The 15606-nt window shown below is 43.7% G+C and overlaps 1 protein-coding gene across 44 annotated transcripts in view; it reads left to right on the forward strand.

The window, feature by feature from the left end:
* The window catches only part of Ptprd (protein tyrosine phosphatase receptor type D), a 2219644-nt gene that overhangs the window by 1718054 nt on the left and 485984 nt on the right, over positions 1-15606 (forward strand). Inside the window, exon 1 of one of the 44 annotated variants that reach the window (XM_041632286.1) lies at positions 14637-14907. The exons of the other annotated variants lie outside the window; for them this stretch is intronic. The gene's annotated coding sequence lies outside the window, so the exon portion shown is untranslated. Of the gene's footprint in view, positions 1-14636; positions 14908-15606 lie in introns of those variants that run through there. 44 annotated transcript variants of the gene reach the window in all.

A 15606-nucleotide genomic window follows, 5' to 3' on the forward strand; every position in this document is an offset into this window, starting at 1 on the left:
CGAATGCTCAAAGTCTAGATTGCATGTAGCCGAGTCCTCAGACCCTGCAAGTGCCTGTAGATGTCCCACAGTAGACAAAAACCTCCGTGCTATTTTTTAAGAAGAGAACTTTCTAAGGAGAAGTGATGGTGCCAAATGCGGACAGGGATGTGCAATGTGTTCCTCTGTTCGCATTGGGTGGTCCCAGTCCCAGAAACTTCTAAACCCCTAGCTCATGACCTCCCTCTCTTTTCTTATCGCTCATATTTCTCTACAGGATTATAGCATGCATCTGATACCAGTAGGACCAGCCTTCCAATCCTTCCATTCTTTAGCATCCTACATTACTAGGAAGCCCTCCTCTTGTTATAAGATGGACTGAGGCTCAGACTGTAATTCTTAGGCTTCATTCATTAAAGTGGAATCAATGAGATAAAGAAGAGACAGGGTGAGCCATTTCCTCATTAATCATTGGCTCATTCAAAGGTCAACGCATATTTGTGATTGACTTTAGAGGTGCTAAGCGCCACCCTAGGAAGTGGAGCTCAAAAGAAAATCAAACCTTTTCAATCCCCGACCTTGGGGAGAGCAGACGTTTGTGAAGGAGAAGAGAATTAGATTAATAATAAAAAGAATCATGTAAACATGACAGTTGACAATTAGCAATCAGAAGAGAAATTAGGCAGGGCAATAGTCAGTGGCGATGGGGTGATATTTTATGTCACAGGGTCAGGCTGTGTGGCAATCTGTATTCACATCTGAAATTTATTGGCTGTTCATCAAGCTGGTATTGTGTGAGATAGAAGATGAATACCACAGAGTCCATGACCTTCAGGAGCTCACAGCTCACTGAAGATCCTCACCACCTGCTTCATTAAGCAGACAGATTTGACATCTTGGGGCATATTGCTATAGTAATGTACACAGTGAACAATCTGAACAGACCACAAGTATGCCAAGACTCATGTGCTTTCCATAAAATAATTCTCACTTCAAGCAAACATTTCAACTGATGAGTAACTCTGTTTTCCACCGACATCATTCATAGCTGAGAGCTTCCTTAATGCTACAACGACTTGTTTTTCTAATTGGTTGCCAGGGATTGTTTGGGCCCTTATTGAGATGTACTTGCTTAGTTCCTCCACAGCAACTTGGCTGGATTCTTGTTGTACTGGCAAATGCTGTCTCCTGTACTGAAAAATTTGTTCTTTCTGAAAAATGTGGAGTGTCCCTGGATGGGTTTCATTAAAGTTTAAGATTAAAAAAATACAGATTTTTAAAGTGACAACAGAAGAGAACTTTTTATTGACCAGATTTTCATAAATGTAGGTCACATCCTGAATAGTGTGCCATTTTATGCCATTTCTATGGTTGCTTTGTCAAGATACCAGGCTCAAAATTTCTTTATTCACCAAGAACATAGAGAGAAGCTCAATTACGGATAAAAACCTAGCTTGTATAAATAAACAAATTTCTTCACTGTGATTTTAATACAAATATGTGTCTCCAACTTTACAAAGGTTGTAATAGCAACACATTGTTAGCAAGGTAAGTCAGTCATGTAACTAAAAGCACTGGGCAAAGGAGTCTTTGTTTTCCTGGACTTGGAGCCTTTTTGCTAGAGGTGAGATACGATCACACAGTTATTTCTGTACAGGAGACACAGACTTGTTTCTTTCTCTGCTCAGTCTCTAGACTCCTTCTCCCAACTCTCAGTCCCATCATCAGTTTCTCTCCCTTTTCATCCTTACGAAATGATGCAGAAGAGAAAATGGCTCTGATGAGGCTGAGATAGAGCACAGGTGGTATCACTCTAGTTTATAACTACACTTTGTGATGTCGGTAAGAGCTGAATTTGTAGCCCTTTTTGATCAGTTTGTTTCTGTCAAAGAAATGGAAGAAGCGAGAGCTTTGGACCCTCAATGGTGAGAAATTGCATTGTTGCTGTTTTGAACAAGCTGCCTTCTCGCAGAAGACAGTTCCTCCCAAGCAGAGCCTTCAGATAAAGGTGCTGGTTTGCACTGTAGGCTGGTGGTGGCCAATGCCTTATTTCCTAACTGCTTTGAAAAGTGGGTCTGGTCAGTTCTTCCTGCTCTGTATTGGTGAAATCTCACACCACAGTTTGAATTCTGTGATTATTATTATTATTATTATTATTATTATTATTATTTATTGCTATACCAAGTAATTTGTTATAAGTTTTCTTTTCTCCACATGTTGGAGCCATTTACCTTGGTAAAGTTTTCATCTTTACCATATTTTTATATAGCAGCTCCCACTGCTATGACCATGTCAGCATCAGGGGTAAATGACAGACAGGAATTCTGCTATCAAAGTTACTTCCAAAGGCCACGAAAGTCAATCACTGGATAAGATCAAGAACTCAGTTCTAAATATAAACTCTTTCTTAGCACTTGGAAGTAATAAATTCTGTCAAACTCAAGCTCTAACCTAAGATTCCCCATAGGAACTCTGCATCTTCCTAAATATTCCTTTTCTGAGGACTCATTCAAGGTGAAATTCAGCTCATTGAATGCTAAATTGCTGATTCTGTGTCATTGTATGAGCCCCATCTTTCTTTAGTGATACTGTGTTAACGTAAAAACTTGCATTTTGCAGCTCTGAGAAAGTTCTTTCTCTGTGTGCTTTTAGAGGCTTACATAGTAGCAAGGATGTACCCTGGACTGGCCGCTTTGGCTTGGTTATCCATTTTATTTGTTTGGGTTGTCTGTTTTGAACATGTGCCCGGGGCTTTTAAAAAGAGTGATGGGACCATTTGTACAAATGAAATTGAAAGCCATGAAGCGAGCATTGCCAACACTTTAATTATGAACCTAAAACCATGTGGACCGATTTGACAGTTTAAAGGGCATAAGACACAACAGAGGGAAAGGTGGGGTACCTGGTGGTCTCAAGCAGGATCACATAATCACTAGCTTATCTGCTTAGCAGGCAGGGAGTAAAAAGGCATAAAGGCCTTTCCCCCTTTTGGCTATTCAAAGATATGGCAAAGTGCCTTGTGTCATTTTCCCAATACCCTTTCCACCTAGAGGCACTATCAGGACTGAAGGTAAAGTTCTGAGGCAGTCAGTGTGGTCACCAATGTCAGGTGATAGAATAGTCCCTTTCCCTTCAAGTGAAAAAGGTGGCCCATCATGGGGTATCATATTCCCAAGGGTGTGTGTGTTCGCGTCTGTGTCATAATCCTTCCTATTACCCACAAGGAAGAATGCTGGGCTCTCTGCAACCTCTCTTCTGGTGATGGATGGATTCCCAGAAACTGTGCCCGGAGGACATGGGGAGTTATTTCCCACCACATACTTCCTAAGGCTTGTCGGTGAACCAAAAGAATTTGGAAAGTTTGAGAATCAGGGAGGGTTGGGTAGCTGATACTCATTTTCTTTTCCTTTCATTCGTGGAGGTTTGTTTTTCCTCCTGCAGCTTCAATTCTGAGCAGTCGTGTTTTGTTCCGGACACGAAATCAAGACCCTCTCCTCCCCAGGCTTTGTGTGGAGCAGGAGTCATTAGAGGGCAGAAAGAACATTGTCTTTGCCCTCGAAAATGTGGTTTCAGTCTAGCGTTTTGATGGGGTTTGTTTATTGTTTCGCATCATATATGAGGGTGGATTTCCAATGCTACTATTGTGCTGGCCAAGTAAATGTGTGTGGAGGGGGAGCAAGCTAAAAGCAAAGCTTCACTTTCTTTTTTAGCTGCTGGGAAAAGGCACACAGCACCGCAGAGTTCATGGCCGATTCTCCACTAGTGAAGCAGCTAGAATGGAGATGTTCTGGCAAGTGGCCGGGTGTCCAGTCAATTTCATGTAATTACAGCTGCCTGCCGAAGGACCCTGTGGTCTCTATGGGCTGTTAGGATGTTAGTTATAGCCGGGAGAGAGTTGGGTAAGATCCGAGTCCCCACAACCTTGCTAGGAGCTGGACATTTCTAACCGAGTAGAGACTGTGAGAATAAGCCGGCTGAGCAAGGCAGAAGTCAAAAGCTTGTAGACATAGGTAAAACCTGTGCTCGGTCCCCTTCTATCCTCAAAGTAGAAAAAAGAAAGCAGGAAATTTGATTGGTAAAAGGCAGTTAGCTTTATATGGCACGTTAGAATATGTTCAGTTGTACTGGGATAGCATCCTAGGAAAAATTAAGCAAATCAACGAATCTGAATTCTGTTTTCACAATTACCTGAAAAGCTTGCCCAAAATATTGGCTCCCAGGAACTAGCCCAAGTTTTGGAGTCTGAAACAGTGAATAGACTCTGTTGTATCTAAAATGTATATTTCAGAAAATGATAAGGAACAATGAAAGAAACTGTTTCTCAACTTCCTATATGGTCTCGAAAATGTCACACGTGTTCACTGTGGGCTAATAAGGGATAGATCAGGTTCACATATTTGTTAGGAACACTTGGAGAGAGGTGTCTATCCAATATGTATCGACAGTTTCTATTATTAGAGTTTACCAGGAATATTTCTTTCTCAAGAATATGAATTCCTTAAGGCAAAAATTGGGAGCAACCTCTTCCTGTCTCAAAAGGAGCAGTTATTTTTGTTCCTGATTTAACTCTGAAAATAATATGCAGGTACCCAAGGTAGCTCCAATATGTTCCTGAACAAGAAGTTTCAGTGCTTCCTGTACTTCACCCACCACCAGCAGCACCCCCCCCCCCTTCTTATTTCAGTCACATGTTTGGGTGGGATGGAAGTTCGGCTGCTGCGAAAGCAAACGACATTTTTTTCTTTAATGAAACTGCAGAGAATAAGTCGTTATGGAGTGTTTCCATTATATTTGGATAAAAGGTCTTTGTCACCTGTGCCTTGTTCACACACACACACACATCATAGCATGATTTGCTATGCATAGTTCCCATACTTTGCACACAAAGGAGGGCTGATGAATGAGCAGTGAGGTGAATGGACCCTCCTGAAAAGTAAGCAATAACAAATGCTGGGAACACCACAGGAGAGTATGAAGCTTGGGCTGCCACTTAAAAATGGAATTCGGGAAAGGGGTCATTTCTTTTTCCTTATGAGATAAGAAGTCGTTCACAAAGAACCCAAGAGCTGGAAAGAGAAATCAGAGATTATCTGGTCTAAAGATTCTGAATCATGTTTCCTAGAGTTAGCAAAACAAGTTCATGTCACCTTAGCTGATCACTTGGATCACTTGAATAGATTTTAAAACACAGATACTAGAGTCCAGGTCTCAGAGAAGCAATTCAGCTGTGAGAAGGGATAGCAGACATATATTAAAGTTCATAGAGATTCAAACATATATAGCAAGGTATTATAACCATGTTAGCATTTAGCAACACAAACATTTGGATTCCTTGTGTGATATGCACAGTTGTGTTCCCTGAAGACAAGATCACATAACATATTAAACTGAAAATGATATGAAGTATTTGAGCTATGATGTCTCACTAGAGTTCCCTGGCTGGACTGGAACATCCTATGTTAACCAGGCTGGCCTAAAACTCACAGTGATCGCCCCATCTCTGATTCCACATGATTGGCTTAAAGGTGTATGCCATCACACCTGGATCAAGATTTTCAGTATCATTTTTTAGGCAATTGCTAGAACCCAGGAAAACATGACTGCACACAGGTCCATTCTGCCTCTGTACGAGGGCCACACATCCAGTTTTCCCTCTCCACAATTTAGTCTTGCAGCCTGATAACACACGTGAGCAGAGGAGTTGGCCTGTGGAACATGCACGGAGAGTGGAAAGGGAGAAAAGGGTATAAAGACAACGAATAAAAGGCATGTGTGATGTGAATATTCAGGTAAGAATTCATCACACATAAGCTAGCACAACTTTCACAGCTTGCTCTAATTTTTCCTCTTTCTTCACTTTAGAACTGGCAAAGTTCAACAGCTGGGAAGTCCATAGTCTTAGACTAGAGCACCATGGGAGTTTCTCTTGAGGGCAGGGAATAAGCACTGAGATAAAAATGAGAAATAATTCCAGTGTTCTTGTCTTGTCTTATCTCCACCTCTTTGGGGGAGTATTTTTCTATGACTGGGACTTAGCAGGAGACCCGCCTCTGAGTATCTTCTCTAGTCTTTCTGTGGCAGAAGTATGTCTGCCTCCCTCGGTGAGCTTCTGTACTTTTCCAGGCCCCAGACTGTTAGGATTCCCATGCCGCTTCTTCTCCAAGATGAATTCAGAATGACAAGCTGGGATGCCTGGAAATGTGCAGCTCACTAACTGCTTGCTTACCATGCATGAGGTCCTCGAGTTTCCTTCCCAGCACTGAGCAGACTTAAAGAAACTCTTTAGGTTGTCTGCTGTTCTTCACGTTAGCATTAATGCAGATTCCTTGCATTCCTTTGTTCTCTTCCCAGCCCAGGCTCCTGGCATGAGAACATTCAAGGTGGGATTAAGGAAGTGTTTCTGCAAGAGATGATTAGGGTTCAATTGGCATAAACTCCCACTGACTCTATCCAGGTCATGTTTGTATTTATTGCACTTTGCTATGATCGTCAATAGATGGTTGTGAACAAATCTATCCATGGAAAATGTCCTGGGAAGAGGGTGTGTTTACTGTGGTCCTTTAACCAGTTTCTGTAGCAAATTTATTAGCCCTGGGAGAGATTTTTAAACATCTTAAGGGAAGTACTGTCTATATTTGGGCAACAGAATAAGAAAAAAAAATCAAACAATGTATAAGTCTCCTTTGGGGATGGTTATGTATTTACTATGCAGGTGATTGTTGGAGAGTTCCCCAGTTGGTTTCAGAATAAAATGCAGTTCAGTTTTATTCATGCAGAACCAAAGACTAAGACATTGTTAGTAAGGGGTTGAAATTTAGAACAGAAAAAGGAGCTCCAGTGCCATTACATCTGTGAATCTTTGGTGGCTCTAAACTCTTGTGAGTCCTGAGTGGTGTGTACAAACTTGAACCTATGTTTTACCTGATTTAATATGACAGTATAATGGAGATTGGACAGAATCCCAATCAGGAAAAGATTGGGAACAGAAGAATATGCAAAAAACAAATAAACAAAAAAGATGGAAAGAAAGGAAAAAATATATATCAACCCCATAAAAGAGTAAAGACATTTGTATTATAAAGATGGGCTTTTGGCAGCGAGAAACAAAGAGATAAAATATAATTTAAGGAAATAAACAATTAGACAACTAAGAGTGCTGCTTACTTCTAGATTCTCTTCTAAACTCTCTTCTAGACTCTCTTCTAGACTCTCTTCTAGACTCTCTTCTAGACTCTCTTCTAGACTCTCTTCTAGACTCTCTTTTAGACCTGCTTAGTATTATTGATAGTGGTGGTATGGCTAATGAGTTTTTAAGAAAAGATGATACGATAATATATGGTCAGATAGGAAGCAATGTTTACAAATATGAGGTATCAAGAACTATTTCTATCCAATAGAGTGTACTTAGTTAAAAATAAAAAGGCCAGTAACCAGTTGGAGTTATGGAAGATTTTTCCCTCTTGAACTGATAAATAATTCTGACATCTTAGAAGAAAATATGAAACTAAAATTACTCTCATCAAGAATTCTGTGGAACTATGAATCTATCCAGTTCTGCTCAGATTCTATTATTTCTTATGACAGTTCTGTGCGTGCTATGACTGGTGAAACCTAAATGACCCAACTAGGTAATGTCGCCCTTCAGTGCAGGCTGAGGGAGAGGGGATGATGGAATGGCCCCTCACCAGTCACAGTGGGCTTGGAGCACAGCCCATCATGCTGATTCATGCAACAGATATGAAATGTTTGAAATGTGCTTATAGTCAAGGTGTTGATAGTGACATGAAGAATGTGGAGAAGCCCAGGGTCTGCTAGGATGCTCACAGATACAACACAAAGGATGCATATTAGGAAGAAAAAGAAAAAGAAAACACGAGAGCCCAGAGACAGGGTGATTTTGTTCTACTTAACGGGTGTAGGAAACTTTATAACGAAAGTGATATTTCACCCAAAATGGACTGCTGACATTCAATTATTCTCATTTCCTCATTTCCTATCTTCATCCTGCCTCTTCTCTCTCAAATATTTATGAAACCCTATAATGCTTGGAACACTGTGATAGGTAGGAGGTTTGCTTCTCATCAGACATGAATTTCCTCAAACAGCTGAGAAACCATGTCACTAATTGTGAGCTTGTATGAAATTAAGACTTATAACAGACGTGAAAAACAAACAGAGAGAGGAAAAAAAGTAATAAAGAATGAGAGAGTTGAAAAATAGTGGTCTTGACACTATTAACTGCTTTTATCTTTATGGGGAACAGTAGGATTTGGTAACCATGACCCTTGTCCCAGAATATGGGGATCTGATTGTCTCTGGTTATTTGTAAGACTCTAATTTCATAAAGACACACTTCTCGTGGCATGGAGACCAGCTTCTGCTATTTTGCTTCTGAGCGTCTGAAAGTCATTTCCTGAAACCTGGGGTGAAAGAACCTTTAAAAATAATTTGTTAGTCCTTTCTTCCTAAAATATGAAACCTGCCTTTTATTGGTGACCTTGGTTGTTGGGTTTCTTACTTGCTCTTACTTGCTTTGAAAGACAGCTGGGCTTTTGGTTTTACTTTTTTTTTTTTGCTGTTGAATTGTGAAGCACATTCTTTCATTAAGGAGATTCAGCTCCCTCCAAGTCTCTGATTGCCAGTCATTAACAGCCTGCTGCATGTCACGGGCTTAAAGATAAGAGTCAGGCTTGTGCAAATGAGACTTTAGGCACGCACTGCTGTACTTTCCTAACATCATCTTAACTGTGGCTGGACATGGGGGACAATAATAAAATTGTGTCACACGGTTTAATTTAATTTCCAGGCTATATACTATGGCTTTGACATCCGTCAGATACTGGAACCAAAACTTTCATTCTTCCCAAGATTCTTCTCCCAGAACCGTCTGGGATTCGCTTTTGTTGTGTGCCCCGTTCTTGTGCCAGTCAGCGAAAGAGAGCCTGCTTCATCAGTTTAGGCTCTCTGTAGAATGTCCTCTATTCAGTGATTAATTACTAGCTTTTCACTGACTTCTTAATCTTTGCATGTACTTTAAAATATGCCTTCCCTTTGCATTATGGTAAGATAAAGACACTAAACACAATGTAAATACCTGCTCTCACCCTCTTCTCATTCTTCCGTCCATTAAAAGTTGGGTCCAGAAGATGGATTCGGGCACTTACTGCCAAGACTGACCAACTGAATCTGAGCCCCAAACCTATACACCTGAAGGGAAAGACAAACTTCTGCAATCAAGTTGTCCTTTCATATCACGTGTGACTTGGTACACATGTGTTCCTCCCCTCAAACACACTAAGCAAATGTATTTCAACATATTAAAAATGGGGCTGGTGAGGCAGCTGGGTGGGTAAAGATGCTTGCCCCAAGGACGATGACCTGAGTTCCATCCCCAGGACCCACTCTATGGTAGGAAAGAAACAGCTGTCTTTTCACCTCCATGTGCACGCTGTGACATAGGTTAATACAGCTGTGTGCATGAACGTGTGCACTCATCCATACATTTTAAGTGAAAACTTTTAGAACCTAAAAGATGTATTAAAATTATAAGCTATAAGCAATTAAAACAAAAAGAACACTAGACAGTTGTTCTTTTCGAAGAAAACTTCAGCATTTGAAACCTGAAGTGATGAGAACGTGCTTATGCCTTGCATTACTGTGTACCCATGTGTGTTAAAAAATAGTGCTATTTGACTATGCTTTCTTCTGTCACTGTGTAGTGCCTGTCTCTCTTGCTGGACTGGAGCTCATGATGAAGACCAGGCTGGCCTTCTACTTATAGAGGTCCACCTACCCTTGCCTCCCGCGTTCTGGCACCACAGCAGCGCACCTCTACGACTCACCAATAGTGGGTATTTTAATAATTAGTTTCTGTCATTTAAAGACAGGAGGCCTCTGAATATTTAAACTGCATACTCGTGAAAACAAAATTGGACACAATTTTCCTGTTAAGAAATACTGAAAACCAGTGCTTGGTAAATACATTAATGGAGTTTCTTGACAAATCACCTGTAAAATTTTATCTGACAGTTTGTCATATGATAATTATAAATAATTGTAATATACGACTATTATAATGCATGCAACAAAAAATAGGAAAGTCATTAGAATATATCCTCTGTTTCCCCTTTCACTTCTTGCTCACAGGAAGAAAATGACCCAGTGTTTCACTTGGGTTGGGATAGCGCCAGTGGTTAATGGAATGCCCCACTCTCCTAAAGAATTTAATGGGAATATCCATTTGTCAGAGTTGCATGCTGTAATCTCCAGGAGTGGGGCCAATGGAAACTAGCATTGAAGCATAATGTCCTCTCTAGGGTACAGGTGAGGGGGGAATGTGGCAACTGGACTGAGCCAGTCAAAGGAGAAACCTGACTTTTTTTACTTTTAGAATGATAGGAATTTTTTTTAAATGTTGCCCTGTGTGAAAAAAGTGCATTTATTTCATATACAGAAAGATGTTGGTGTTTACATAGCACTGCTCAAAACTCCTTACCACCTCCTGTGTACTGGAAGCCCTTCTATGGAGATCAGAAAGGCCACAATCTGCCTCAGCAATTTTTTGGTACTGGCTTTGAACTTCCAGACCAGAGGAACTGGAACATGCCACATAACTATGTAGCACTGGAGGGAGAATCTACAGAACTCTTCAGATGAGTTATTGTCTTCCATTCTTCTTTGCAGTGTAGGTAGAATTATCACCACAGGTATAGGAATGTATCTTCCGTTGCCAAGTTAAGCCAAATAGTGTTAGTTTAGGCTCTCACATTTTTCTAGTCTTTCTTCATGCTACCACTGTGTTAGGGGAGTACATGAAGCTGAGCGTCGCTGCATGAATTCAATCTAGGAGTTTCTCTCTAGCACTGAAACTTGTAGCGGCGAACGTTTGAGGATTAAAACCATTCATTATTATTTCATTTCTGCTCTTAGCAACAAGTTAATAAAGAATGTTAGACACAACGTAGCACCTGTAGGAATGGTCTGATATTAGCTTAGGTGCTTATGAAACTACGCACGTGTCATTTGGATCTATGCTGTGTTTCTCTGTTCTAGCTGGATTTCATAAAAATCTCTCCACTCCTTTCAAGGAAAATATGATTAACAAAAATTTATTGCATCTTTTAGTTTATAATTTTTCATCATTACAGAAATAAAAGCAGTTTGGGCTTGAAAAGTTCTAGGTGAAAATTTCTAGTTTGGCTACTGGCAAGCTCCCAGAGTGGTTACATTCTGTATCTTATTTGATTCTCTTTCTCCACTTAAATTCAGAAACTAATAATATTCAGCCAGAAAGGCAAAGGTTACCGTTGGAGAGGGTGGCTTACAGACTTCTCCTTTAATAACTAGCCAAATGATCAAAATAATCGTTTCCTGCTTTTCTTCCATTGAGGGGAAGGAAACCTGTTTGTAACCACTGTATTCACGAACCTCTCAAAAGGTCATCATGCTTCTTTTGAAAACCAGTGGGAGCTGGTTGTGGTAGAGCCATAGTCCTGTAATCTCAGCACCAGGGAAGAGGAGGCAGGAGGATCAAGGGTTCAAGGTCAGCGTTGGCTACAGGAGACCTTTTTTCTATGATAGCCCACCCACCCAAGCGAAACAGTGTGATATGATAACATGCTTATTACATAATACAAGGTAATGATCGGCTACTACCACTGTGATTGTTTTTAAATTTCTTTTGGTATGCTTCCTGATAAATGAAAGTAAAATCTCACCAGCACTTCTAGTAACAACCTCCTTTGGATGGAGTCCAAAGCACACTCACAGTCACCCTAGCTGAATTGTGCACTCCAGGGGTGTACGCCGCAAAGTTCCACTTCCCTGTTCTTCACAGGGTGTCAGCGCTGGAGGGGAGAAGACAGGCCCAGCTCTACCGCTTTGTTTTCTTTTGTGGAAACAGCTATCCCGTGAGACACAGTCTATATTTGCTGTTCATCGATGATTTGGAAAAACAGTTTATTTGACCCAGAACTTAAAGGTGACTGTGAATATTTCAGGATGAGGGAAAGGGGCAATGGCATCTGGGTCTGTATCCTACCTCTGCCTTAGACACCTTGTGTCACCTTATAGCCTCAGAGACAAAGTCCCCCCCCCCCCCATAACAATGAAATGAGACTAGCCAGAAACCTGCCCACCTCTACTGTTCTTTTGTTAAAAGACCCAGAAGGCAAAGCAGTCCAGCCACTCCAGAAGGTGCTGCGGCATCAGCTGCTGTATGCATTCGCTACCACTGTGGTGGTGTGTGTGTGTGTGTGTGTGTGTGTGTGCCTGGTTGGAGTCTCACTTCCACGTGGATGTGTGGAGATGTTGGGTTTCTCTGTTTATTCTACCTTGCCTTCAGCTGATTTTTTTTCTAAGTTTCTTTGGTACAATAACAGCCGGGACTAGACGCCACTAGAACTCTCTTTTTTAAAAAAAGATGCTTGGTTATAATAGGGACTTGAACATCTAGGACTCTCTGATATTGAAGAAGTTGGGCTTGTCACTTATTCCTACTGTGGGCTATGCTGTTCGCCTTGGCAACAGACAGCACTGAATTCTCTAGCTAGTTTTACTTGCTATTAGTGTGGGGAGAGAAAACTTCCTAAACTGTGTGCTCTGAGAGCAGTAAGGGTTCACTGCTAGGCTCTTCTCAGCAAATGTTATGGTGACAAAGCCAACCTGGAGTTTATATGTGGGGTGGGAGTGATTTATCAGGAAGTTCAGATTTCCAGATTCACTCTAGGGCATAAAAATGACTAGTGGTTTACTATATCTGCTCAAGCTTTCAGCTTCTTGCATCAAAACCGTTTTGGTTAAGTGTGGCTTGGAGCTTGCACAGAAATGGATTTCTTTCTGGCGCTCACTATGAGACTAACCATTCAAAGAGAAGGGGACAGGAGGGAGAGAGAAGCAAGGATTCTTCTTTACTCCTAACTTGTTGAGAAACTAAACTACATCTCACAAGACCCCCTTCCCAATGACACACCTTCTTTTTGCAGTATGTAGTGGACAGTATGTACTGATCATCCACTCAGTAATTTTCAAGAGCATGGCATGCAGAAGATTGAAGCAAATATTAAGGCAGCTAGAGATAGTCGTCAGGATGCTGGATACTGGACCACTAGGTTGCTTCTAAGAAGGTCTGCTTACCTTTGCTCCTTCCAAAACTGTTTGGAGTCTGCAGGAGTAAGTGTTGTTTGCATTGGCTGGCCTGAACACAGAAGGAGCAGTGGAGATGGCTTGAAGGCCCCGGCTTCACTTCACTTGACCTTTCTCTTGGTGTTCTTAATGAATTTTGATGGGCCAGTTGCCAAAGGAGGCTTCCAGCTGCTGACTTCCCCCACATGCTGGAGATCGTATGAGTAGGGAAGAAGGTTAAAACGCCTCTTTTAGCTAACAATCCGTACCAGGCACCTCAGCCACCCTCGTCCAACAACTGGTGCCTGTCTGGAAAGGTTTTATGTTGTCTTTCAGGAGAGCCGGAGAGCAGTGCTTCGCTAACATAAGAGCAAGTAGCAGAAGGCACCCTAAGAGTTCTCGCACCAAGATTTGGGTTTAGTACTTCCTCGCCTTCCTTTCAGCCTCCAAAGTGGATCCTACAAACGACCCGAAAGGAGGCTGCCAAGGTGAACTGGGATAGACACAACTGAGTCTCATCAATGAATGCCCCTTGTATTATTCAACTGCTTTGAATAGGGTGCGACCAGTCTTTCTTCCTCATGTGTGTCAGGAAACAGAGCAGGAAGCACCCGGGTGTGACTGCACTGGGATGAGTTGAGTCAATCTGAGAGTCTGAGAGGGTCTTTTCTGGCTGGGTGGATGGATGCTGGGGGGTGACGTCACCCAGCCCCCTCCCCTTCTCCTCTCTCTCTCTCTCTCTCTCTCTCTCTCTCTCTCTCTCTTTCTTGCTTGTGTGTGTGCACGCGCGCACGCGCTGTGTGTGTGTGTGTGTGTGTGTGTGTGTGCACTCGCCCCTTTGCCCAGCTCTCCAGCCTGTCTCTCCTTGTTCAACCCGCTGAGCAAGCCCTCCCAGTGAGTCGGTGGTCCAGATTGAGGGTTAGCCAGCGGGCGCGGCGGGCCAGCTCTCTCCGCCCGGGACGCACCCACTCACACTCAGGCGCACACGACACACACACACAATCCCCAAGCGCTGGGCACAGCGATCGTGGGATCTTCAGCAGTTATGAGGATTTTAGAAATCACCCAGACAAGGAAACAAAGAGAGAAGCCTAGAAAATTACTTTCCTGAGCTCCCTCATTTCATTTCTCTACCAAGCCACCTAGCCTGCAACTGTGGCCACCAGGTTCCCGCCAGGTTCAAGGTGTGGACCGGTCACCCTGCCCCGGCTCGAGCTGTGCAGCCCGGACCCCGCTCCAGTGCTGCGGGCCCCCTCTCGCCTGCTCCCCTCACCCCTGCGGGCCTCAGAGTCGGGTTATCTCACTCGCGCTTCACTTTTGGGGGAAAGAAGACAAGAACCGGAGGGAGGCGCTGAGGGGGGGCAGCCGAGTTGCTATTTGTGGCCAAAGAATCTGCTTTAAAAGCAGCAGCGGCAGCAGGAAGAAGGAAACAGGAGAGGCGGAGGGAGGAGGCGAGACGCGGCCGGACCCCCTAGCCGCGCGCGCGAGGAGGAGGAGGAGGAGGAGGAGGAGGAGGAGGGCGCGGAGCAGCGCGGAGGAGCGGGAGGAGCGTGGAGCAGCGGGAGGAGCGGGAGCAGCGGCGAGCGGCTGGCGCCGGGGCCGAGGACGCGGCGCTGGCGAAGGGAGGCGGGGCGCTCGGCTGCGGGGCCGGGACTCCCGCGGACTCGCCACTTGCGGCTGCCGCGCGGGCTGGGCGGCGGCGGCTGCGGGACTGAGCGGCCGCCCGGAGGCGGCGCGGCCTCGGAGGGCTGGAGCGCGGTGCTGGTGGCGGCGCGGGCGGCGGCTGCCCCGAGCCGACGTGAGCAGGTAAGCAGTCCCGGTGTCCCGGTGTTGGAGCCCCGAGCCCGTCTAGCCCGGGAGTGCCGTGCGCTCGGAGCCACTCCGCGCCGTAGCCGGCGCAGCCAGGGGTCGGCGACCTGCTCCAGGAGGCAGCGGCCCGTTCTGGAGGGCGATTTTGGCTTCTTTGCTCTGAACTGGTGCCGGAAAAGGAAAAATACGGAGACACCCGAGGGTCCGCGGCTGCCCGCGGGAGGGGGATTGTTCGGAGCGCTTTCCGTGGCTCGGTCGGTGCTCGAGTTGTGCTGCGGGAATCCGGTGTACTCACACAGACTCGTTCCGTGGGGAAGGAAACGCATAATTTATTATGAAGAGTTGAAGTAGTAGGAAACAATTAAAAAAGAAAGAGCCTTTGCTTTCCTACACGTTGATTGTAGCTTTAACATAGACATGTTAAAAACAACAACAAAAACTTGCCCTGCTTCTTTCTTCGCGACGACGATTTTATTTTAAATCTTTAACAAGTGGAAGTTAGGTTTTACTCCGCCTAAATATTTTTTTAAACAGTTAAGTATGAGCTTAGTATTCTTTAATCGTGCGTTCTAAATACCAAATAGTAGTGCCGTTCTTCAAAACCCGGACTATCACCATCCACTTATGTTGTTTCCAGTTCGCTTCCCAGTGGTCTACTTGCCTAGCATCTCCTGTTGCCTGGGTTTGTTAGACTGG

This window comes from Microtus oregoni, unplaced genomic scaffold (assembly GCF_018167655.1).
Source record: "Microtus oregoni isolate MIOR12 unplaced genomic scaffold, Mior012 000041F_ref0000270, whole genome shotgun sequence".
NCBI classification, from domain to species: domain Eukaryota; kingdom Metazoa; phylum Chordata; class Mammalia; order Rodentia; family Cricetidae; genus Microtus; species Microtus oregoni.